The 27,508-nt window shown below is 32.7% G+C and overlaps 1 protein-coding gene and 2 long non-coding RNA genes across 6 annotated transcripts in view; 2 read left to right on the top strand and 1 right to left on the bottom strand.

Moving 5' to 3' along the window:
- Nucleotides 1–27,508, top strand: part of Cngl (Cyclic nucleotide-gated ion channel-like) — a 360,771-nt gene that overhangs the window by 17,642 nt on the left and 315,621 nt on the right. The gene's annotated exons all lie outside the window — the stretch shown is intronic.
- Nucleotides 12,223–13,379, bottom strand: LOC135142247 (uncharacterized). The gene is made up of 3 exons (XR_010282479.1): nucleotides 13,109–13,379; nucleotides 12,885–13,056; nucleotides 12,223–12,834 (listed from the first exon to the last, which is right to left on the bottom strand). It is a non-coding gene; the product is annotated as an uncharacterized LOC135142247 (long non-coding RNA).
- On the top strand, nucleotides 14,340–15,306 carry LOC135142107 (uncharacterized). Its single transcript, XR_010282463.1, has 2 exons — nucleotides 14,340–14,539; nucleotides 14,592–15,306. It is a non-coding gene; the product is annotated as an uncharacterized LOC135142107 (long non-coding RNA).

Below are 27,508 nucleotides of genomic sequence, written 5' to 3'. Positions count from 1 at the left end.
AAGTCAAAATTTCTTGTTTTCTATAACGAGTAGAAGGTTCTACTCTAAAGGCAAAAAAATACTATTAATAATAGGTTGACAGTACGACTATAATGTATTCCTAAGTATTTCGTATTTAAAATACAAATAATATATAAAAAACTTGGGAATGTTAAATCATCATTACTCAAAATATGCTGTTTTTGAGTTACGTGACTATTGCTCTCACAGTGCGAATTTTAGTACATGGTCCTCGAAGAATTCTACAAATATAGTCTTAGACTTTTTCTACTCTTAATAGTTAATGAGATATCCAAGAGCGCGCGCTTAATGTCTCACCCTCTATACAGTTGACCCATTAATAAAAAGATAAGGGAAGACTGAAACGATACCAGAATGCAGTTGTTATAAGATTTGGTTTGTTATAATTCCAAAAAATTAATATTAATAAGAGGTGGGATGATGAAGCTGAGATTCGGATATGTCTCGCCAATGGTACAACACATTTTTTTTAATCACCTGATAAATGTTTGAATGAGTTTTGAAAATGTTATCCTCGAAATGTAGAAGTTCTACAAAGAAGAAGCATCAGATTTGATATTTCTCTACCTAATTGTTTAGTCTTAATTAAGTCAGGTGGTGTATCGAAATCTTTATCCCTTGAAATTATACGATGTCTTCTTCTTTTTCCTCTTTTATCTTCCAATTTACAAATAACATCGGCAACAATCAGTAAACTTTTCGCTTTTTTTCCAGAAGACAATTTAATATGTTCTTTTTACGAATTTTCATGTAGGAGGAGCAAGTAGTAGCAAACTCAGCGAAAAATCCATGGAGTAATGGAAAAACCTTAAGATAGTTAGATTATGATATATTTGTGACAGTCATCACAATGCGGCAGCAAAATTCACGAAATTTCAAAGTCAATTTGATGTATGATCTTCTACGATCACCTTGTGTGCTATTTGTTAATCCCATATATAATGAATTAATTTTTAATATTTTTGCTATGTATTAGTGAAAACAAAAATGAAAACCGTCGCCAGACTGAATTCGCAGAAAATCTACTTTTCATTAATGCTCTAGAAAACTAGGCCAGATTTTAATAAAACATCCACTTCCTCGTAATACAAAATCTAGGAAACTTTCCAACCTGATTACGTTCTCTAAGTGCACGAACTAAAAGAAAACGTGCCAATAACTTGAAAAATTCCACAAGCCCTTTATCTGCACTCCTTTATCAAACTGATCGATCGCACACAAAAATCGTTTTGTAATTTTTCCCCCACTCAGCTAAATTGCTTCCCGGAAATTTTTTAAGCAAAAAGGATAAATTAATTTCGTGTCTGTAACAGCTGTGCTTCTTTTTTGCACAAAATCACAAAATAATGAATTATCGTCCCCCTCATCTTAATTTTTTAACTTAATTACGGGACGCTCATTTAAAAGGTTTTTGATTCTTAATGAATTCATACTTTGACGCATTAATTAATTGCGATTATGTTGTGGAATTAATTTAAACCTTTGTGAACACGTGATCAAAAACAAAGATGCCGGTGGTGCCTTTTGCGTAATTGGTAACACATGTTGCTTTTTAATTGGAAAACTTGTGTGAGTTTTTTTATTTCGTTCTTTTGTAGTGAAACTCAATTTGGAAACTTTGTTCGAAGCAAAACACAATTAAATGCGGACGAGTACTGCAGGTTTGGATTTGCTCGATTAGGGCCCTCTTGAATTGAACGCGAAGTAGTTTGCAATAATTGTGTTGTAATAACAGAAATAATTAATTAAAAGGAATAAATGAAAATCGTCTTGAGTTATCATTAAATGCATTTTAACAATAGACCACTGGAATTAACAGATTCACGGTCTATTGTGCGTTCCGGTTTGAATTGGGAGAGTGCAAAACTCGTAAGCAATGTATTTTAAACGGAGATTTCGGGCAGTGTTGTCAATTATCCAGAAACCTACCGATTTCTGAAGAAGTTGATACATGAATCATACACAAATTATCATAAAGTTTTTGTCATTCCGCTTCTGTTTGTGCTAAAATTTGATTTATATAAATTAAAAATGTCATAGTAAATAGAATTATTTTTTGAATTTTCATAATTTTAAAATTGCGATTTTTGTTTGTTTTTTATCACGTCATATTTCAAACAACTATTCAAAATTTTGTCTTAGTTTTTTAACTAAAATATATAACCACACACTACTAATTCTAATAATGTAACTTTTACTGTTTTTAAATTTCAGAAAAATGAAATTTTAAAAATATGAATATTGAATACAAAATCGACATACGTAAAATTCACGTATAAAATTCTTCAGAAATCCGTAGGTTTTTGAATCATTGACAACACCGCCACGAATTCTCCCATACAAAATGCATTGCCTACGGATTTCGTACGCTGCCAAGGCAAAGCGGAACGGGCTTTAGATAGAGTTTGAAGCATTCTGTTTCCTTTCAAAAATGTTAAATATAAGTATTGATTTAAAGAGACAACGGTTCACTCCGCGAGCTTTACCATCCTTGAACTGACAATATCTCGATCTTCCTGGAAGCTTTATTTAGTTTTTTATACACGTGGCCCTCACTTCAGTAGTTACTGGCACTTTTGTGATGTATACTATTTTAATACATTGATACCAGGTGACTATTACCTTTATATTTTCTCGACCTGTCATGACCTCTAGAGTACGAAAAAAGTGCATCCATCTTTATTAGACAGGCAATCTTCGAAACTACCACATCGATTGTTGTCAAATTTTGTACATATATTAAGAGTGTCATATAGATTGTTAAACGCTAACTAAAATTTGGATATCCAGAATTTTTAGAAAAAAATTCTAAACTGTATACCAATATTTTGCAATCTAACTTTGAAACTGCAAAACTTATTTCATTTATCCCTTCCCAAGAAATTCATGACGTCATCTCAAAATTTTGCTCTCTGAAAAATTAATGAAAGAGTCAATTTATTTTACTGACTAAATCCGGAAGTCCACCAATTGCTTAAAAATTTTGCTGATGTTTTAAACTTATCGTAAGCATGGTAAATTTTTAATCTAAATATTTCTGTTTATCCCCCTCAAAAAACTGATGACGTCATCTCAAAATTTGGTAATAAATCCTATCCAAAATCCAAAATGTACAAAATATGATTAAAAGTTTTTAAATTTCTTATACAGGTTAACTCACAAAAATTAATGAATAAGTCAGTTTATTTTATTTTTACTCCATTTTCTTGAAAATTTGCGAATATAATACTATTATCATTAGTATTACACTGTGCACCTATTCAAAGTGATAAGGGAAAACTCATTTGAAACGTACGCACAGCACGCTTCATTACATTTACTTAACGTTACATACTTATCTTTACTTTAATGTATAAGGGTTCTCATAAAAAAATAAAATTGCCATAATCAAATTTTATAATTTTTCGAAAAAACTGGATTTGTTTTATTGTACTTCAGGAGTGATGAAAGTTCTGTCGGATTAACCTTCGACCAACTTTTGTGTTGGCAATTCTGGATTATTGGCAGCTCAGCTATTATGTCAGTTCACAGTTGTCAATTTTGTCATTAGCAGGGTTAACAAACGTACTGATTGGTTGAGACAATGGCAGCTACTAACTTAGTTATTAATATTAAATATGCTGCCAACTTGACAAAAATAGTCACAAACATTAATATCACTCGGTATTTTCCGTCTAACATATCTAATTCTGCAATTAAAACTCCCGAAGTATAAACATGTGTTTAAAAAGTAACAACAATGAAGTTTTTTTAATTAAATTATCGCAATAAAAATTGAATTAATAAAAAAATGCATTATTTAAAACTCAATCCTGGGACACACTGTATATTATATTTTAACAAATATATTTCGCTTTAGGCACAAAAAATAGTTAAAGAAAAGAAAAGAGGACGAAGAACAAAGTAAGATGCTATACTAATAAAATACAGGATGCTCTATATGAAGAAACAGCTTTACAGTTAAGGCTCAAATTGTTTGATATTACGATAAAGCGTAAGTAAAAACTTGAGCCTTACTGTATCTCTGTTTTTATTTATCTGCCCACAAAATATTGTAACGAAGGTGTTTTTTGAAAATCTTTAGATTTTATTTTTCACGAAAACTGGAACACCTTGGCAACGTCGTATTTCAAAAATGAAATATATATACGTACTTGTAAAACCTAAGAAAAGCTTAAAAGAGCTAAGTTGTATATTTCTTCTCAAACATAGAACATTCTGTATAGTTGATAATAAGTTTAGCTCAAAGGAGTGTACAACTTTGGTATCGATTGATTTCTATCTCGAACAATTAATTAACTGTGGAGGACCATACTAATCAGCTTACTCTGTATATGTGTACATATACATATAATATATTATGCAGGATGGTCGAAATATAGCGCACGAACTCGATGATACGTCGTTCATAATTTTTTGTTAAGCAGAAGCAAAGTAATTATAAAAACCCTTGGGCCAATATAATAATATACAGCGTGTTATTGAAAGGTACGTACAAAATAAAATCGGCAATTAGTCTAGAAGTATGGGTGCTAAAAGTAAAAAAAATTCAGGTAAAGGTGTTCTCCTTTTAGAGATAAAAATTATTAAAATTTATGTCCGAATTCGTTGTACGCCTCTGATAAAAAGATCATCTTTCGCTTCTATAGCAACATTTAGTCTTGACAACAGTTTTATTGTTAGAGTTGCTAGGATTTAGACTTCGCGAATAACTGACAATTTTGTTGTACGTACCTTTCAATAACACCCTGTATACAGAATGCGTCACTAAGCGCGCGCTCCTTGATACCTCAATGATTATTATTAAAAATAGAAAAAAGTCTGAGACTAAAGTTGTACAGTTTTTTGAAACATATACTAAATTATTTTCAACTGTACAGTGTGTTCTGTTTTTAAGAGGTAACACACAACTTAGTTTTTTCAAATAGATTACCGTACATATTTTTAGATGATGTGATTGACTTCTTCTTAGGCTTTAATATCATAGTTTATTTTCGAAATTCCAATGCGACGTTGCCAAGTTATTCACAAAAAATCTCAATAAGGTTATTTTTAAAATCGTGGTCACAATATTTCCTGGAGAGATAAATAAAGATACGCTCTTTTGTGGTATAAATAAATTTGGGTTTTAATACAAAATAAATCATAACAATTTCAGTTTTTTGAAATAGAACAAACAGCCTGTGGATCTTATTCTGTTTTTTTGTTCTCTTTCTTTTTTCTATATTTAAAGTTGAGTTATTAAGATTTTTATTGTTTTTAAGGGACACACCGACATTTTAAAAGAAAGAGAATAAAAAATAAAGTAAGATGTAGTAATAAAATACCGAATGTTGCGTTGTAGAGTTAAAATTTTTGTTATAAACAGCCTGTGTATTAAAATATTATTTAATTGTTACCATAACAAAGCGCCTACCTCTGTTAATCTTTTTATAAAATATTTCAACACGGATCCTAAAAATAACGTTATTGCAATTATTTTGTGATATTGCTTAAAGAATTCAAATAAATTGGAATAATATAAAATTTCAAAAATAAATTATGATACAGACCTTGGGGAGAAAATAAATAATAAGAGTATGTAAAAATATGTACGGTATTCTACTAAATAGAAAAAGTTGTATGTTATGCTTCGTAAACAAAACACTCACCCTGTATATACAGGAAATTCCAGACAAAACTTCGCGGCCTAATATCTTGAGAATGAATAGAGATATTGAGATTCTGTAAACACCATTGTTTTTGGCCTGAAGGGGAAGTTTAACTTAGTACACTGCAAATATGACGCATATATGGTGTCGGTGTCGCGACGGAAATCCATATATATTTAAATTGCAAGGCATCCATTTTTAGCAAATTTTGGTAGATCATTAAATTACGATTACAATAATATAAACATTTGGTTGATTTCATTTTCAGTCGATGGAAAATAATTCATAAATATAAAAAAAAGATGAACTTGACGGAAATATAGATAGTACTACAAGTTTGTTTAACAAAAAGATATTAAAATATATTTCAAAATAAGTAATTAATTAATTAATAAAGTAGTTAGTAACGTAGCACGTCTCAAAAAGGGTTAGACATTCCTAATTTAGTTTTTCTAATCTTCTAAATCAGGCGAAGTTTGTAAATACGCCAAATATTTTATGTATCGCTACAGTAATAAATCTAAGAGACTTAAATCTGAGCTACTAGCTGGCCTTCGAATGGGGCCTCTATTATTGATCCAATTTTCATAATAAAAGTTTTTTGGATAAAAAAAAATTTATTATATATTATTAATTATTTTTGACAGGCAGCAAAGAAATATTGCAGTGGCCCGAGCTTTCTGACATTTAAAATTAACAATAATAATTAATGTAATTGTGTTTGCATATCTGCTTCCAATATAATATAATAACAAATAAGAAAAATCGCCGGATTTGAATTTAGGAGATGATCTTTGGAAATTGATCAAGATTAGAACATATTGTGGATCAGCATTTAAAATTTGAATATGTTCATTTGTGAGCTAAAAGTCCCAGGTAAAACTTTTACGAAACGTGGGTCGACTCTCGTTTGCCTTTCCTTGCTCCCTTTTCCACGTTATATAAGTAAATTTTCATTAATATTCTATAGTCACTAAAATAGGCTCAGGTTAGTCAATAGCAGCCTTTCTCCTTTTTCAGACGCACCGCCCCACTCACTCTCATACCTCATAATCTGAAACTCTATGAAATCATTTCCTCCTGTTTGTGGTGTGTATAATACAAATTAGTAAAGGTTAAACAACAAAAAACGACATCTCCGCGAAATTAGTGCGTAAACTTTAACGTAGCATAAAATATCATTATACAAATTTACATTCAGATAAGTTTATTTAATAAAGGAGAGAGTTTACCAAACATATTAATTTGTTTTGTTAAAATTTCGCATAGAATTTACCTTTAGTAATTACAGACCTGCGAAAATTGCTTTATCCGATTAACAAAGCGATTGCACAATGAGAAAACAACGGACTTTAGGTTAACGGAGCACTGAGCTTTTAATTTTTTGTAGAAAGTGTTGAGCATCTCTCAGGAAGTAATATGACTCTTTGCTAATTAAAAGTTAAACGATGAATGTTTCGTGTCTTGTAAATTTGTAATTAGTTAAGCGCAGATTTTAAAATATCGATTCGCAGTGGCAATGCATCGTAATTGCAAATTTATGACTTACAATTACTCAATTAGATAAAAATAAAACATGCACTATACTGACTGGGTAATTTCATTTAATTAAAAATTAATTAACTCTAAATAAGTTGCCGAACTGGCTAGTTCGGAAGAAAACTTCATGTAAGTTTACTAACTGAATTTACATTGTAATTGCGTTATTATTCAGAGCGGAAAAAACAAACTGATAATTTGCCTCAAAAATGCACGAGCTGAACTTCATTTGGAGGATTTGCAAGATAAAGCCGTTATTAGATTAAGACGATTTTTTATTGTTCCCGAAATTTAATTGACAAGAAAAGAAATAAAAATTTGATTCCTTGAATGAGTCAATCAAGGTAAAGCTATTAATAACATCGATTCACTTTTTATATTCATTAAATATTAGTAGCTTTATTCTAAATATGGCGCAACAAGGAAAAAAATAAATGAGTCAATCGAAGAAAAAGTATTAATGACGTTCATTAGATTTTTATTTGTATTAATGATTAATGCTAAGTCTAATAGGGAGAAACACATTTCTTCTATTAATAAACTAGCTGATATTAATGAATGTCTGGTTTATGCAAGAGCGTCCTTTGTCATAAACTCTTCAATAAATGAAATTCTGTTTCATTGTGCATTAATCTTTTTTTTTTGACACTAAACTTTAGTTTAATTTGTCTATTAATTATATTGAACTATTTTTGTGTTTCGTTCATGTCACAGCTATTTATTAATACTGACATGTTTTCCACAAGTTTTTTTTTCTGTACTGTTTATTTTCCCAGGAGGTGGGAATAACTGAAAATCCCTTAGATAAATACATTACAATATTATGCTAGTTATGAGTAATAAATATAGTGATCGGCAAAAAAAGCGGCTACCCTGAAATATTTCACTAGCCAATATATAATTGTTAACGTGGTTTTGCTAAATATTTCGGGCTGACCGGTTTTTTGTCCATATATAAATTTTTTAGTTGCATTTAAATATTTTTCCATATGTACATTTTTTTTTCTTTAATTTATTAGTGTTATAATCTTTGATTTTCGTTTAAACATAAATTAAAAGTCGTACTTAAAATTCTTTTTGCTATATGCATATCGTTAGGTCTCTTTTCTCATTGAATATTTAATTTTATTTTTATTTTATAGCTGATGAACAAAGAGTTATGAGATGAATTAATAAAGGGAAAGAAATAAAACTCAAAAAAGTAAAAAATCGAAACATGAAAAATAAAAACCTAAAATGTAATCTATCATGCCGTACTTGATTTTTGCCAGTTGTAAGACACAAAAATGCAAATGTTCGTACTTGCATCTGTTTTTACTTACGATAGGATCTGTTTGACAAATGATCAATTCTGACGTTTCATTTCTCGTACAATGCAAAAACGCAGGTCTTCCGTTTCCGTCTGTCTGTCGTCTCTTCTCGCCTGTTCACGATTCTATTAGACAGAAAATTTCTGAAACTATTCAACTGATTGTTGTAAAATTTTGGACATATTTTAAGAAGATTGTGTAGATGGTAAAACGTTAACCAAAATTCTATTTAAAATACGCAAAACAACATATCGGTAATTTATTAATAAATTTCTATTTTTAACTTTATTTTACTAATATTTATCTTAGCTATAAAATCAATTGGTCTAAAATTGTATGCGCGCTTATCGCCAATATAGTGAATAGCTAATCAGAATGCATCAGTTCATATTTTGAAAAAATTGGTCGAAAGTTGTTTCGACAGAACTTCCCTCGCACCTAAAGTACATTGAAACATATCCAGCATTTTCGAGTTGAGTTTCTATTTTACACAGTTTTGTGATGACGTCAACATTTTTGCAAGGTCAGGTAATATCAACCTAGATTGGTGCAGTGTAATACTAAAAATAATAATCGCAAAATTTTCTGGGAAAATGGAATGAGCCGTTTCTCATTTAATGAATAAAATAAATTGCCTCATTCATTAATTTTTTGAGCCATCTGTATAAGCTAAGCTAAAAAATATGAATGCAATGATAAATCACAAGTACTATGTTGAGGTGACGTCATCACATTATTGATGAGGATGATTAGACAAAGTTATAAAACTTATAAAATTTGACAACAATTGGTCCAGGACTTTCGGAGATTATCTTTCTAATAAAAATCCGGACAGACGGCAGACAGGCAGGCAGACAGACAAACTACTTTAGGGGTTATAATAATAAAATACTTCTCCATTTACGGTTGGGAAGTAAAATGTTGGTGACGTCATATAAAAATTTCGTTAAATTTTTTTTTGAAATTTATAGCGTGTCATGCTCCTTTATTTGTAGTTAATTATCTACCTATATTTTTAATAATACTTGCACTGGTTATCTTGGGATAATAAAAAATACATAAAAGAACATTTTACAATTTGTCGTACAAGAATAAAGTAAAACGAGTGTGGACAATATAAAGCAGAAAACTAAAGGGAAAAAATGTACTCTCAATAATAACATGTGTAACTTCAAGTGTTTATGTTTATACTTGGAAAGAATACGTCGATTCAGATACCAAGCATCACCGGCCGAAAGTATCTGTGTTAAAAACTGAAGTTTAATTGATTATGTCTCCTTAATACAAAGGATAGGACTGATTAATTAATTAAGCTACAATGGAGTAAAACGCTAAGAATATTAGGAGTATTTTGGATGAAGAGCTGTTGTTATGACAATAATTATTTTATTATTAATAAATTTGGAAACAAACTAGACCTCCCACCACAGAATCGTTAGTTTGGTTTGAGTACCTACGTATCATCTGATTAAAAAACAAGACGGTTTAAACAATAAATAAATAAATAAATAAATAAATAAATAAATAAATAAATAAATAAATAAATAAATAAATAAATAAATAAATAAATAAATAAATAAATAAATAAATAAATAAATAAATAAATAAATAAATAAATCTTTATTGCCCAACAGATTTCTCCACAGCAATGTTATAACAAAACAACTGAAAATTAAAATAAGTAATAACAATTACAATTAATAATAATAAACAAAAACAGGGGGTATTCGTAAAACCCAGGAGTATATAAATATTTTGTAAAATTTAAGTTTGGTTTATTGTATGTAATTTTGAAGAAATGTCATCGCGTTGTGGGTGGGGGTGACTAGACAAATTTTGGTTAGCATTTTACGATCTACACGGTATTTCTAATATACATATAAAATTTGTCAACAATCGGTCCAGTAGTTTCGGAGATTATCTGTAGTAGCGGCGTAAAGGGAGGGCGATGGGGGCGGTTCGGCCTGGGTACCAAGCACCAAGGGGTGACAACGACAACTCACTTTCACAGCCAAAGAATACTTACAGAAGAATCACTCTGTAAAAACATAAAAAACCACATTGACGGCAGACAGACGGACAGACAGACAGACAGACAGACAGACAGACGAAAAGGGGTGACATATTTCTTTGTACTCTAGGGGTCATCAAAGCTTGACAAAATGTAAAAGTAGAGAGTGGGCCGACGGACTTGATTACAATACTTCCTTAGCTTACGCTTGGGAAGTGAAAATAATCTCTTAAATAACTTAAAACATGGTTAAAATGGTTTTTGCAAAGAAATATGGATTTCGCAATTATGGGGCGGAGCCTAATTGCAAAATCGACATTTCCTTATACACATGTTCCATTTTAAACATGTTTTAAGTTGCTTGTTGCGAAAGGATGGCTATGTATGTTACGAAAAAAACGGCAATATATAAACCCCGCCCACCCGCCCTATCTCAATTCTGATGATTTTTGTCTATTCGTCGTTAGCCAAGAAGGCGGAGCTTGACTGTAAAATCATTATTTTTCTACGACAAATTATCATGTGAAATATGTTCTTAAATAATCGTGTTATTCACAGAAAACTAAATGTATTAATTAAAAAAGAAAACCAAAAGAGAAGCTCCACCCATCCGTCTTGATCTCAATCGTGATGAACTTTTCATTCGTTGTCAGACCAATGGGCGGGGCGTAATTGTAATGTATATTCTGTTAGAGGACATCGGCATTTACAGCTGTTAAGTAGATTCAACTTCTCCTCTCTAAATACGAGAAGACTAATTTTAGGTTAAGATTCATTTTAAATTTAATTAACTATAAAATGATTGCGCGTGGTTGCTTGGTAAACTTTCATACACCGAGATTTAATGTTCGCCAACACAAACTATTTTATTGTCCCTCTTGTAACAATCGTTTACTTCAAAAATCTGCGATTGTTGCTATGTGCACAGTGTACAACAAAATATCAAAGGACTGTGATATTTATGTTAAAAATGCTAGCATTGCTGCTTGTATTACTGATGAATATGGTGTATAGTCGTCGGCAAATGGATAAAACCACTTGTTAAAACGTCAGGTTGGTATTATTGCCATGGTAATTTTAAGCCCCTCGGATTGGCAGCGCTTTGACGTTTGTAACCGACAATAACGTCAAACGACTCGTAAACGACTCAAACAAGTTCGAACTAGCGCAGCGTGCTTCAAATTCAAAAAGAGAGCGTTTCAATTTGAAAATAATTATTATGAAGCCAAGAACGCGAACTTTGTTCAAAAAACAAATAAAAGCTGCTATTGTAAAATGTTACGAAGAGTTTCAACGGGCATATCCTTCGTCTTCCCAGCGTGAACACGAGTTACGACTAGCGAATATTTTTTCAGTACGAAATCTTGGTAGTAACTATAACATTTCCAACGTTACTTGTCCACCACACAGTTCACGTTGTCCATTTTTCACACCAACCAGTGACTCAGTAACATCCTTTTATCCTATCATTAACCAGCTCATTTTCCTGCAGTGTTCAAGAAGTCAAATAAGAACGCTTTTACTCCAACACAAATCCGGACAACTTCCCAAAGATCCTAGACCTTCCCCACGAAAGAAGTCAAAATGGTTTACGGATTTTGAATTCAAAGAATACCTAAACTTTCACATATTCGAAAAAAATCGTCAGAATGAGTTTTACAATTCAGGATTTATTTAATTTTGCCACAGAAAATCCTAATTACAACGCAAGTATCCGGACTCTACGAAGGGTTATTAAATCCATGGGTTACAATTTTAAAAAAGTTGAAAACAGGAAAATTATAATTGAGTCGCCCCGCTTACAGGGATTAAAAATTAAATTTTTAAGGCGTTACATACAGTTAATGGAAGAAGATGTGACATTTGTTTATTTAGACGCAATATTGAAGAAGGCCAGCAGCTTTGTGTAGATGATGTTGAGATGTGTGAATGGATGAATGCAGAGAATGATATAGAAACTATTATTGTAGAGGTAATAGATGATTAATTTACCTTGCTAAGTAAATAAATGTCACACCTTTTAACAATTATTGTATTAATGAGTTAGTTAGTTGTTCCTGTTTTATTCCATTGTTAAAGTTTTTGACAATACACTGATTTGTAACAGTTGAGACTACTGTTTATGTTCCTATAAATTATGTTCATTGAGAATTGTCTTTCTATCACATTTAGAACATTTCATTTTATTTAATTCCCTCCTGTGATTCAACCTTAGTGAATTGATCTGCTTCTTTACATCACTTCCTTTTGCTTCACGCTTTATCTCTTTAAATACTTCATGTAGTTTCTTATAAATTATAACCTACAATTTTCTCATATTTATTTGTATACAGTGGGCTCAAAATACTCAACATTTCATTAAAATGTGTAAATCTTCTAATGACGCATTATTAGTACAAGCACCAGAGTTCTGTGATTCAGAAGAACCAAGCCATAAGTCAGTATCGTCCATGGCAGCACAAATAAGACTGATGGAAATATTAATATGAACTGCCAGTCATGTGGTCATTCTTCGTACACCATCCTTGTACATAGATAGGTAAAAATACAAATAAAAGTTCCAATTTTCACTATACCTTTGAGTCGTACTTGCCCATTTTATTGATGTCCACCTTTTGTTAACGAGATGGTAAACTGTTAACTGCTTACACCATCAATTGTGGCAGTGCAGATTTATACTGCACTTTCGATTCCACAGTTTGATAATGTCGGTGTATGTGCACTGAAAATACCCTAACCTCTAACCCACATAAAAGAGCCCCTTAATTAATAAGCCGTCGCCTTGTAAGCACAGAACCTTGTAAGACGGCGATCAAACAAATGTCAAAAAAAAGTAACTAATGTCATTAATCGTTGGCCATTTTCTCTCTAAAATGGTACGGAAAGCCGTTTACACCAGCGAAATTTTGAAAACTTACACTAGGGAGTGGTTAAATCGAAATGCCGACGACTGTATAGTGTGTTAGCTCGTATTATTTTTAATCTACAAACTAAAGTTATGTCTTTTCGTCTGATATGCCCAATTTAATAACTTTTCCCTTTTTTTTCACTTTCCCTATAAAGTGGGTTATCCCGTTAGGAAAGTTACATTTAATAATAATAATAACGTTTTAAATTTCTTGTTGTGAAAAGATGGCTATATATATTAAGAAAAAAAGTAGTCGGTTTCTTGCAGGGCCGTACTTTGTTATTCAACTCATATTGTCCGTCATATTAGAAAACTTGTCCTATAAGTATAGTAAATTCAAAGCGGTGCAACGCATTCGGCCAATGCCGGACCTGTACAGATCACCAAGAAGACCAGTTTGCGGAGAGCATGGTCGAACCCCTGCGTGGAGTAATAATGCGGTGATAATGTTTATTATCTTGTCATAAAAACCACTTTAAACTGGGAACACAATATATAAAGAAAACTAAATGTATTAATTAAAAAAGAAAACCAAAAGAGAAGCCCCACCTATCCTTTCATCCTTTATTTCATTGGTTGTCAGACCAAGGGGCGGGGCCTAATTGCAAAATCCGTATTGCCCTGAAAAAATGTAGCATTTGAAATGTGTTTTAAGTTTCTCAGAATAAAAAAATCACCACAATTGAGATGGGTCGGGTGGGCGGGGTTTTATATTTTGCCTTTTTTTCTTAATATACATAATGTATGTGTATTCTTTATACAGGGTCATTATAAAATATTGTAGTCGAAGAAGGCCATGATTTTGGTGACATTTTGTGCCGCCTTTTTCAGTTTTGTGGAAAGGATTACACTAATATTGGAGTTTTTATTTTTAGCGCCACATTAGTTGACATTAGCGGCTGCACTGTTTCAACGCTTCATCAAATTCTGTCAGATGTCAATAATTTTTTCGTTTGTACTGGTACGTTTTCCCTCACTTTGTGCGTTAATTGACTTGTCTTGTTTTCATTTTTGCTGTCTTCCCCTTTGTTAGAACTTTAATAAGTGTCTCAAAAAACAGTTTTTATCAAAATTACAGATCATTGTGGAATAATCTCAGGTAATGAACAGAGAGGAATAACTATGGTCAGTGTTACAAATGATTTTTTTAGTTCTTTGGCGCAATCATCATGCCTATTACCGTAATGGGGTGTTAAATGAGGATGGGGATGGAGTGTACTCTGTGGAGGCGTCTAAAAACGAGTATCTAGTGAAATGTTCTGTTGTCATTGATGAAGAATCTTTGAAGACGCTATATGGCGAATTATGGCCAGATTTAACGACACTGGTAGCATTTCTAAGTGAAAACCGACGGGGAGACCTCAAGTTAGTGAAGACGTTGTTGAAGATTTAAGGATGAGAATGGAACAAAGTCCGAATAAAGCTTTGTCAAAAATCTTTACTGTCCGGAGTACCATACAGCCCATGTCAGAAAATCGTAAAAGAGAAGTTACATATGCATCCATACAAGATTTTGTTGGTTCAGGAGCTGCAACCAGCTGATTTTCCTTGCCGCGTTGGGTAGTGTAGTTGGTTTCAAGCTGATATGGACGATAACGGGATTCTCGATTTGTCGTTCTTTTCTGATGAAGCCTGGTTTCATCTGTTAGGCTATTATGTCAACTGACAGAACTTCAGAATTTGGTGTATAGAAAATACTCACGCTTTTGAAGAAACACCATCACACGCAATGAAGGTTGGTGTGTGGTTAGCAGACGACGATTCATAGGCCTGATACTTTTTCAAGTAAATGAATGTGATCAATAAACAAAATTAGATGTAGAAAGTGTATGTAGGTACTGCAATAAAGTTTTTTATTTTCAGTAACTTTCATTTTTCTTTTGGTGTTAGTTGCATTCTCTTAATTTAAAACTTACTTCAACTTACTGTTTAGTAATAATTGTAATTTTACTATTAGGAAAGTTAAAAATCTTTATTAAACATTCTGTTGTTTCAAGAGATCTCATAATCAGCTACAGAACTCTTAACACTATGCTCCTGAAATTTTATTGGTTTTTTCATCTTTTTTCTTATAGAAATTTTGAAAAATCTTGATATTAGGATGGCCATGTGGGCGTGTTTTGGGTAGAACCTCTTTGACATTCCTGTTATACAGATCTGGCATGTTTCAGATATCTAGAAACTGCAAAGCTGAAGGTAATGTTTGGACATAGCAGTTTTCACCTATTGTAGGGATGAAGATCAAGGATTTCAGTTGTGTTTTTTCAAGAGAAAAGCACCGGTCACAAACCATGTCTGCACCAATATTTTGACGATTCCTTTCAATTTACAAACAGAACTTTCGCGGGATCACAACTTTGGCAAAATTATTTACTGCAAAAACTCATTAGGTACTCATAGTGTTCGTTAACTGTGATAAGACTTGCTCTGCCATTGTCCATTACGTGATTTTTCACAATTTTTACCTTCAGGGTACCTATAAAAATGTAATTTTTTAAATAATTACCGTGTTCATTGGTTTCGACAAACTTAACCTCACTTTTTGGATTTCATTATTTGAAAAATTATTGCTTCTTTGCAAAACAGACCAGATGATTTATTCTGTTCAACTCCAATCGACTTTCCAAGGTGTAATTCATGACAAAGCCCTTAAACGTTTTTCTGACAATTTACAATTTTTGAAACTGAAATGTATTGCAGTGGCGTTCACAAATGCCCGATAACACTGCAACCCTTAATGCTCTGGCCTGGCGTCTTTTCGTGTCTATTTAAAATGAATTTAAACCGCGAACCGGGCATTTCAATTTTTGACACATCTGACAGATTTGTTTGGACGTTCGTGACATTTCAAAACAGTTCAAATCATTTTGGTGATTAGCGGCACGAGAAAAATTTCATTTGTTTTTCATAGGTGAGTTGACTACAATATTTTATAATGACCCTGTACAACACGATACTCAAAAACATGTTTTTAATTTCTTGTAAAGAAGTATTTTGCAGTTACATATTTATTTAAAACAAAAAGGCAAAATGTAAGCCCGCCTACCCACCCATTCCCAATTGTGATGATTTTTTTTATTCGCTGTGAGTCAAGGGGACGAAGCTTAACTGCAAAATACTTATTTCTTTACCAGAAATTAAAAACATGAGTATCGTGTTGTTCAAAGACATTAAGAAAAAAAGGCTAAATATAAACCCCGCCCACCTACCCCATCTGAATTGTGATGATTTTTTTTTATTGCTAGAAACTTAAAATAAGTTTAATATGGCAAATTTTTGTAAGGAAATATGGATTTTGCAATTAGGCTTCGCCCCTAGGCCTGCCAACGAATGAAAACTTCATTACTATTTAGATCAGGGTAGGTATGAGTAGGGCTTAATCTTTGGCTTTAATTTTTTCTTAATATACTTACATAGTATTCTTTGAATAACACGATACTCCAAAAAATGTGATAAATTCCGCTCCTTTGACTCTCGACGATTAAAAAAAAATCATCACAATTGAGATAGGGTCGGTGAGTGGGGCTACATTTTGTCTTTTTTTCTTTGTATGTGTAGACTTATTTCGAAGAAAGAAGTTTAAAACATAGGTAAAATGGTAAATTTTTGTAGTAATCAACTTAAATCTTCCATTTTTCTTCTACAACTCATTAAAATACGGCAAAAATTGAACATCAAAGTCACTATTAACGGCAACTTGGCAACGGAGTTTATAAATGGCAATTTTCATTTTATCAGTTGAAAAAGAGAGGAAAGTAAATTTTGATGACGTCACAGAATATTTTGCCAAGCACGTTTAGTATTTGTTGTTTTATTATATGGGGGATGGGGTGGGGGGGGGTGCTCAACAGAAAACTGCCCTGGGTGCCAAACCACGCTACGCCGCCACTGATTACCTGTTTAGTAAAAATCCGGACAGACGGCAGACAGACAGACAGACCGACATACGGGACTGTTTTTTCGTACTTTAGGGGTCACGGAATGTCGAGAAAACATGAAAGTGGTCAGTTGTCCGATGAATTCGATTACAGTATCCTTGGCTTACGCGCGAGAAGTAAAACTTGATCGAAAGTTATTTGATAGAACTTTCCTCTGTTCTGAACATACATAGGTACAACATATCTCGCTTCTTTGAAAAATGATGAAATTTTATTTTTCGAAATTTTTTTTTTTTTATGATAAATTATATAAGGTAAAAACAATATAGATAATAATTTGAGTACGGCGAGCCCAAACTGTGTGCCCCGGAATCTTCGTGCTCGGCATTGTTTGTAAAAGGTTATTTACGCTGTGAATTTTTTTGTGAAAAAAATGTTGTGTAGTTGGGGAAAAACTTAATTCATAAATCACAAGTGTATAACATTTATGACGTCTTCAGATTGTTAGTTGGTGGGGGTGATTAAACAAATGTTAGGTAGCGTTTTACCATGTACATGATATTCATACATCCATCTAAAATGTGACCAAATTTTTCCTTTAATCATGTAAGCATTACCGTAGAAAATACAATTTATGTAGTCAATTTTTATAACTTATCTAAGAAACTAGACCGGCTAATCAACTGTGCTTTGGAGATGTGGATATTTCTTTTTAAATAACATTAGAATTATATTTCTTCGTTTATAATCTGTCTGTTTACGGCATAATCAATTCATAATCAAAATAACAGTATTTAGTTCGTTTATTGACAGTTGTGGAAAATTTCAAATCTGATGGAGCCATAGACCGTATAAAGTACAATTAACAACTTTTTAACGGTCGGAACGTTTTTTAAGTAACTCAATAATTTTAACTTCATTAACCGAAAACGAACTAAAATGCCTCTTTAGCATTACGTTTATAAAGGGTGAGCAACACAATCTGTGATCCCAGCTGGCTATGTTTCAGAAAAGGTATGTTGGTACTTTTTAATTTTTAATCACTTCAGCCATTTCAAAATCATCAAGTCAGAACGCAGTTGCCGTAGGAATTAGTTTGGTTCGCACGATGATGTGGACGCCGAGTCGACCGTCGCAGCGAATCTCAACCAATTTCAGATTTTTTAAGGGCTCATTCTTTTTGTGTTGGGGGTGTGTACTTAACAAACTGTGTTAATCTTAATTCACAAATTATTGTTCCGAATGTCTGATATAAGCAAAATATGTTGGCACAGACAACAATGACTTAAGTTGTTAGCTAAAATAAATAAATCTATTGTACACAGATCCATATTAATTTGACCATGTGTACATCGGTCTATATAAACATCCAAAATAATTGTGAACATATTTGGGCACAATTTTTGAGGCCTTTCTTTAAAATTAAAACACGAAATTTTCAAAATAAACATGCAAACAAATACATCGTGTCACAAATCGAAAATTTCCAAAATTGTAGTTCTGTAGTAAAGCTACTCCACGAAGAGAATGCAGGCACTGAAAATGTTTGTTTGGTGTTCATTTCGTTATATAACCAACTTTTGCAAAAAGTACGTTTCAAAATGTTTTCGATTTGTTCGTAAAAGCTGCTGTGGCTAAATTAATTTACTGCGTTATAAAAAACTAACACAAATTTACTCCAGGGTGCAGGAAGCACGCCATGATTTTTCTGCACCCTCTGCATAAAATAAATTTATAGTTCAACTGCATCCTCCTGACATTAATATCTCCATTTTTTCAACCCTATTACCGCTGAAATTTATAAATTTTAAAATCCATCTGTTCCCTGCGCTAAAGCATCTCGACGTGCTTCGTTATAGCATTAAAATTAATGAGGGCGGTTGTTAACGGTAATAAATTTTGTCCGTATCACAAAAAGGAGATAAGAGAACGTTAAACAACAGATAAATAGGTGGAGGGATAGCAGCGAACGTTGGAAGTAGGTTAGATGGTGAGTTCGTGGGGTGAGAAAAAATGCGACTTTGTTGGGAAGGAATTAGCGTCTTTAGGAAAAAACAACGACGTCGATGTGGTGAATAAATTTCGGATGTGGTAAGCGAAAGAGGGTTAAAGTTTTTTTGGAGCTGTGATTGACGACGGCAAAGGAATTATGATAATAAGTCCGTTTTGGCGAACGCCTAATTTCGTGTTTTCATTTTGTCATGCAGACGTCCCGTTTCGGCTGTCTGTCAGTCGAAGATTTATTTTATTCATTACTCTGAGGCTTCAAGAAAACCTAACATTACTGTGAAGATGGTAAAATATTAACCGAGAACTGTCTATTCATCTACTCCAAAAAAATTATGACGTTGTTGCAAAATACTTTTACTCTTGGAGACAAGCTACGCATTTATAAATGTAAAATAAATACTTACCAGAAATTTACCAATAACTTCGTTTCTACATAAATCTGGGTTGTAATCTGATTCTTTGCGTTGACACATTGGACAACGACTATTTTAACGATTTTCTTGAAGCGTTCGTCTACTTTTTCTGAAATTCTAGAAACTTATTGTTTGTATTTTAAAATTTAACACTGGTCTTGTAAAAACGATTGCAGTTTTGTGTAAACAGCACTACAGATTTTTTGTACGTAACAAAACAAAAACGAAACGATGTTTACATGGCAAATGAATGGAATTTTTAATTGATGCAGTTAAGCCAAGCTTGTAAATTCATTAACTTGACAAGCAGCGAAATGAAATTCAAAGTCAATATGAATCGCACCGAGATGAATTTTATATTTATTAACAAATAAATTACCTACTCGTTTCGGGATTTCACGAAATCCTGGAAATCTTGCCCCAATTAAATTCCTGGAAGCAATAAATGCACCCCTTCTGATTAATGTAGGAATTTTTGTGTTTTCCCAGACTGGATTTTGTATCCAAGATTCTTTCAAGCATGACAAACATTCATAACGAGAAGATACAAACGAATTGTACTTTTGCCAGTTTTATTAACCCATAACTGCAGATCCAAAAAACGAACATATTATTATTAAACCATAAATTCTGAAGTAGAATGTTACGCTTCGCGACTCCACATCTTTTTTACATTCGTTAGTAATGGCAGTTCGGTGTTTGGCCTTTTTGTCAAGTTGGCTCTGTGTTTGCCCTTATTTATAGGCTTGGACGGACTCGAAGGGCCAATTACGTTGGAAATAATTGGTTTGTGGAGCTTACGAAATATGACAGGGCGAGGGTAGCTGAATCTATTAAAATATATTCGACCGAAACGTTTAATAGAGTAGCGAGTTTTACGATAAGTTGAATTTATTGAGTCGTTTTATTTGATTTTAGTGACGGGCTCATAGAGGGAAGGGTTAAATAGACAATTGGGTCTTCAGTGTAATAATTTATGGAGGCAACTGATTTGCATGATGAATAGGGTTTGTAAACGTGTTTAACGTTGTGTTTATAGGATTCTATTGTTCATGTAATATGAAACTATTTTCGAGGAGTTTTAATTAATTTTAGTTCCGGTTACCGAGGAAATTTCCGTTCTCAAGTGTATAGTAGAGTGTGTATAATTCCAAGTTAATTAACGTGTTGAAACAAAAATGTCAAAGGAGCCGGCGAAACGGAATATTTAATAAATACTTAAAGTGTTTCGAGTGCCTAAATATGAGGCCATTAATAATTCGTTGCGTCTAATTTTATTGTGAGATAAATGGTTTAATTACGGATACCCACCACAACAATATAATTGCTTAATTCGTATAAAATAAAATCAGTAATAATACCGAGAGCAATAAAAACACAATCAAAGACAGTCCTGAATTTTTGAAGATTTGTCTTTGATGCAATTTTCTTCTTATCAGATTACCGTCAATTTAAAAGCTTTTGATAACATCGTGTTGCTTTTTGTTATAAATATATCCACCTTTGATTTTATCATATCCTTTCCTATAATATTCGTTCGTTTCGGTCCTTTTTTTAAATAATTGCCAACGATTTTATGTTGTCTAATTTTTTAATAAAACTATTCTGAGTAAGCCTTTCTGATAAGTGAGCCAAAATCGTCCCACTCTTCTTGTATACACGAACTTTTTAGTTCTTAGTAGAACATGATTTTTTCCGTTTGTTCGACGACAGGCTACTTTCATGTTTTATCGACGTTTTATTACTCTTAAAGTACGAAAAAATAGGCTTTCCGTTTCCGATTGTCTATCTGTAGTAGGTTCTATGTTAATTTTTATTAAACAGATAATCTCCGGAATTAATTAACCCATTGTTTCAAATTGTATATGTTTTTTTTTTTTGGAATTATAATTAGGTGGTAAAACACTAACCGAAATTTGTGTAATCAGCCCCACCACCAGTGTGACGACGTCACCTCAAAATTGTGCATAGTGACTGTAATTGAAGTTATACAAAGTAACATATCCCCTCCCAAAAATTGTTGACGTCTTTTCAAAATTCTGCCGAATAATTTCTATCTACAGTGTGCAAAATATTATGAGTAGTTTTTATACAATTACTTATACAGGGTGGCTCAAAAAAATTGTTGAAGAGCCAATGCATTTTGTTGATCAAATCGGGAACGGCTCACCCCATTTTCCACAAAATTTCAGTATGCAGTACTGTTGTTATTAGTATTAAACTCTATCTATTCAAATTGATGTACGATTCTCAAAATTAAATGATTTACCAAATTATTTTACTGTTGACATACAGTTGGGTTTCGATCTTATTCTTTTTTTGTGCTTTTTCCACATTTTTTTTTCAGGCTAGATCAAATCTATTTTTTTTTTGTCAATGTGTTATTTAATCTTTGATTTTTATTGTCTCCATTTGTTTTAGCATTTCTTATGAGTATTTTTGTTATCACTCTTTTCTTCTTCTTCTTCTTCTTATTTTTTTTTATTTAATTGGTGCTTCATTTTTGTCTATGGGGTTATTTATTTTGATTCTGATTTCAGTTTGTTTTACTTTCTACTCTTAAGTCTGCAAATTTTCAATGTATCGTCATATTTCTGTGTGTTCTCTCTTTCGACTTTAATTAAAATAAAAAATTCAGTATAACCACGAATATTACGAATGATATAGTAAGTGAAAAAATTTGAATGTATGGAGGTGTTTTATTTACCTCATACATGCAGTCATATATGTAGATTTTTTATTATTTTTCAAACATCCTGTAAAAAAATTATAAATGACCGTTACCTTGTAAAAATTTGGGACGATACCATCACATATCATATATCAATTTCAAAGCAATCAATTTTGTGATAAATTTTCATATTTAGATGTATTATTATTAAATGTAAAGAAGCATGCTATGCGTATATTCCGAGTGATATTTTCCGTTAAAAACAATTATGATAACTAGAGACGGGTAAAAATAGTTCAAGGGCTCGATTATTTCTCCCATTCCTTATTAACCTCGCCAGTCCAGGGTAGCGCGACCGAACGTGCAGTGATGGGCTAAGTGAAAGAATAACATCGCGTGCTATTGAAGGAAAGTGGAAGGAGTCGCATGACCTAAAAAGGTCATGCGACTCTAATGATAACTTAATTAACACAAGTATATCAATTTGAATAGGTGCAGTGTAATAAAAATATTAATATACTGGGTTTATATAAATGGTTATAGGGTCGAAGTAGGTCATGAGAAGGTGGCGCCTCTCAGTTTTAAACTTTACTAAATGCCCAAGAACGCATGACAAAGACTACTCTCATCTGTATAACTGGTTGCCTATATGCTTCATATCTTATTAAAAAATAAAACTAATTCATTTCAGTAAATAGAAACCAAGTTATTGCGGTTAAACATCACAGTAAATGTTGAAAATGTTCACCATGTTCATTCTCTATTTCATTTCAAAAATGTCCTTCAATCGAGAGGTCAATTTAACGCTTAAGTTCTACCATTAAAGTAACTTTCTTATACATCCCACTACCTGGACCATTAATACTGGTGTTTTTACTGTTGATCTTGATATTAAACGTAAATGAAACCGGTGGTATTTAACAAATATTTAAATTCAACTTTTGCCACTACATTTGCCCCGAACGTATGTCGCACAGTGGTTCATACTGCCATTGACTTCCCCCCTCCACATAAACGGCTTTGATTTTCAGATGGTGCAGATACGGCTGTAAATTTAAAATGATATTGCAAATGTTCCCAATATATTGCCAAATTCTGATTTAGGAACATCGTCAGTCCCAAACTTTTTTCTCTTCACACGTTTTTGCTAGAAAAGAAAAAACTTGGCATCCCTGATTAAATAACTTTCTGTGTACAAGTCACAAATTATAGACTCATAGTATTATATAGTTATATGGATTTATTCGGCAAAATTTTCAGATAACGTAATCAATTTTTTGGGAGAATTTTCATTAAGGATTTACCATACGATAACCTTAAAATGTTTGCAAGATTTTCGAGCACTGTAGTATCCAAGTTAAATTGTAAAATATTGTTATACAATTGAGAGTTTTTTTCCAAACAACTCGACGCCTAGGGTAAAAAATAATCAAGGCGGATTCATAAATCACACCTATTGTAGTATGTTATTGTTACGAATAGTATACGCCGCCACTGGCCGATGACCTCCATTAAACGTCGCGTCTGCTCCAGGAAAGTCCGGAAATGATGAGTCATCACTAGCGGCGGGCTAGGTCGCGGCAAAGGGTTTCGAGAAATAGACGTTTCTCGAAGGAACGTGTTGAGACTCTTCCAGAAAGGAATCGAGGGATATAAAAGGCGATCGTCTCCAAGGAAGTTCAGTTTTTTAGTTTGAATACGAGATGTTACACTGCGACGAGAGAATTGTTACCTTAGGTATCTAATTGCATTACACTGCGCTATTTTCGCTGAATAAAATAATTGTTGAGTTTACCCACGATGTTTTGAATATTATTCCGAGAAATTCATAACATTATTTTATAAAATTTAAATAACATTTACTACAAAACATTTTGACATTCCTAAAATACATATAAAAGTTGACAACTGGTCCAGTAGTTTCGGAAATTATCTGTGTAATAAAAAAAAAATCAACACAGACAGGCAGACGACACATAGATGGAAACGGGAGACCTATGTTTTCATATTCTAGGGGTCATAAATCGTCGAGAAAACATGAAAGTAGTCGGATGGACCCTGTTACAATACTTCCTTAGCTTAACATTCGGGAAGTAAAAATAATTATTATTAGTTGACACTTTAGTATTATTCTGAACAATGTTTTACACAATCCTTCAAAAGTTTCTAATTATTCTGAAGTGTGAATGGGCTTCATTTGGAACATTTAATTGGAAATAACACTAATAGGCACTGCCTCAGCTCAAAGTATAATAATATTAATAATAATAATAATAATAATTTAATCGCAATTAGCGAACATTTATCGAGACCGAAACAGAAAATAAAAGAAGAAAAGAAAATGCAATCACTATATTTTTGTTTGTTTTAATATTAATATTTTAAGAATACTAAGGAGTTGACAATAATTCACAGAAATACGACCAAAATAGAATCATTTGCGAATTATAGTTCGAAATTACATTGTTGTTTTCTTTTTATATTAAACCACTTTTAGTAAGTAATCGAAGTACAGAAAATAATAATTAGTCGTGATTTGCGTAATACTTCTTCAAACAGTTCAATAAGAATTTACATTTCTGTACTAGGAATCGGTTTTAATTAGGAAGTTTTGATGCGGAAATAATGTTAATTTAATTGCTATTAGCGTACAAGTACCGAGACCGATACAGAAAATAGATCATTTGGTTGTAATCAGAAGTGGAGTATCTTTCTTCTTGTTGTCGAATTCAAAGCAAACTAAATTGTTAACAATTTGGTAAAACTACTAATTATAATGCATTAACAATAGTTGATAACAATTTTATTTGTTCTTATAATAATGAATCCAGTTTGTGATTCCATAATAAATTGAAATGTAAAGTAACTATTTTTGTTTATAAGAAAATATAACTGAATTATAGTAACTTTTCAGTGGAGTAAAACCGCTATGATTTGACTGTTAGCTTTAAGCAAAGAATGAACCAACTTATTCAGAATAAAAGTAGAATATCACCTTCGTTAAAATGCAAACGGTAAGGCAGCGGATTCTAGGGCAAATGGCTTTTCATTTTGGTTATAAGCAAATGCATGAAAGTTGTATACAGGGTGCCGCATCCAAGTCTGGACATAGGGAAATAACATGGCAAATTGGTTTTTATTTTATAATATCTCCCCAGATCACTTTAAAGCTATTATTGAATGATGCCTTTGTGGAGATCGAAGAGGGCTATCGGCCAGTTCTTTTTTCAAATCGTTGCATCGCGCTCATTCACTGTAAAAAGGTTTTAAAAATCGTATTTTGAAATTCGCGCCCAATCCAATTTGTCGCGAAATATTCGGGCGTACTGTCGAAGTTCGGCGATCGCGTCTTTGGATTAATTAACCATGCAAAATCCAAATGTCAAAGTGAAATTAGAAATTATTCTCAGAAATCAACGAACAACTCAAACTGAATTATTTTACCCAGTGTAATGATTATTGTAGGACAAATTAAACGGAATAAATGCACAAATTGATCCATTTATTCGTCATAGTGCGCGACCCCGTCAAACGAGCCATCTCGAACTACACTCCAAAAAGCCCGAGATGAAGACTTCGAGCAGCTGGTCTTCCTGAAAACCCGATCGGCAGCATTGTGACATATCCTGGGAGCCCGTCAAGCTAGGAATGTACTCGCGCTGCCTCACTCAGTAATCACTGAACGACTCAAATCGAATTATTTTATCCAATATGACGATTATTGTAGGTCAATTTAAACGGAATAAATGCACAAACTGTACAAAATATTTTATTAGGTGATGTTACTGGTGCTGGTCGAGTCTTTATTACTAAAATCTCATTAAAATGCCATGTTCTACTGCGATTAGATGAAAAAGCGAGGGCCCGCTTTTCTTATTGTGTGATGATAAGATTTACCATCAAGACAGCTGGCGCTTTTTGAAGAGAACCTTTTATTGAACCATTTAGATAACCACAAAACTTAACAATTATTGTTGACGAATGAAGTAATGAAATATGGTACGAATCTGGAGAAGTATTGCACTATTTTCAAGAATAGCTCACAAAGACTGCTCTCAGCAGCTGTACAGTAAGTAAGCCGATCTTCAAAACTCCTACGCGTGTTGATCAGCATTTGAGTTGAAATCTGAAGAGAATATTGCTGGATTGCTTGTTTCAACGCTTCTCTGTTTGTATAGCTGTTATTGTTTGAATACAGATATGGTGGTGAAGAAATCTCCAAAGAAAAAATTCCCGAGGATTTAGATCCGGCGAATGCACAGGCCAAGGTGCAAACTTTCCATTCCAACATTGCGGGAAAATACTGGTTCAAATAAACAACATTTATGCGAGCTGTATGGCTGGAGATTTGGTCCTGGTTGTAAAAGACCTGCTGCAGATGCCGCACCCTTCAAGTCCCAGGAAGTATTTGCTGAGCTAGCATATTGTCCTACTTCTGAGCATTCAATCCGGATTCGATGAAAAAAGGTGCAATGACATGATGTCCTAGAAGCCCCAGTTACACGCCATTGATAACGATGGTCATGGACCACGTGAGGGTTGTGTATTGCTCAAATTTGATCGTTCTGACTATTATAACTTCCGTTAAGACCAAATGAACATCCGTCAGTAAAACAAATGTTCCTCAAAAACTCTCCATCAGCCTAGATTCTCTCAAGCGTTCCTTCGTAAAACTCCATACGTGAGAAGTAGTCCTCAGGCTTCAATTTTTTGTCATGATGCTTTTTGAAATTCTTCTATCTCATCTGTTTAAGATTCCTAGAAAACGTCGTGCCCACCTGATTTTATGTAATTTTTATCACCTTTGAAAATAAATGTAACTTTATTTTGCGAAATATTATTTTTATTTTTGTTGTTGTTAACACAATAAACAAATAAAACAGTAATACAAAAGTTTCTGAATCCCAAAACACATTCGTAAAAAAAAAATATTTTAAAATGTTGATGAGTCAATGTTCCACATTTCTTTCTCAAAAATTTCTTGTAACGAACATGCTTCCAGGCGGCAAAAATTGCATCCCTGCTTAACGAATGTAAAATCAATTGACTTCCAATCTTTAGTGATTCGAAAAAAAAGTGTGAAATTTACCCAAATT

This window comes from Zophobas morio, unplaced genomic scaffold (genome assembly GCF_036711695.1).
Source record: "Zophobas morio isolate AGI-343-1 ecotype UQ-CSIRO unplaced genomic scaffold, CSIRO_AGI_Zmor_V1 ptg000046l, whole genome shotgun sequence".
Classification (NCBI taxonomy): Eukaryota; Metazoa; Arthropoda; class Insecta; order Coleoptera; family Tenebrionidae; genus Zophobas; species Zophobas morio.
Note: the sequence above shows the minus strand (reverse complement) of the source record. Positions and strands in the feature narration are given on the sequence as shown.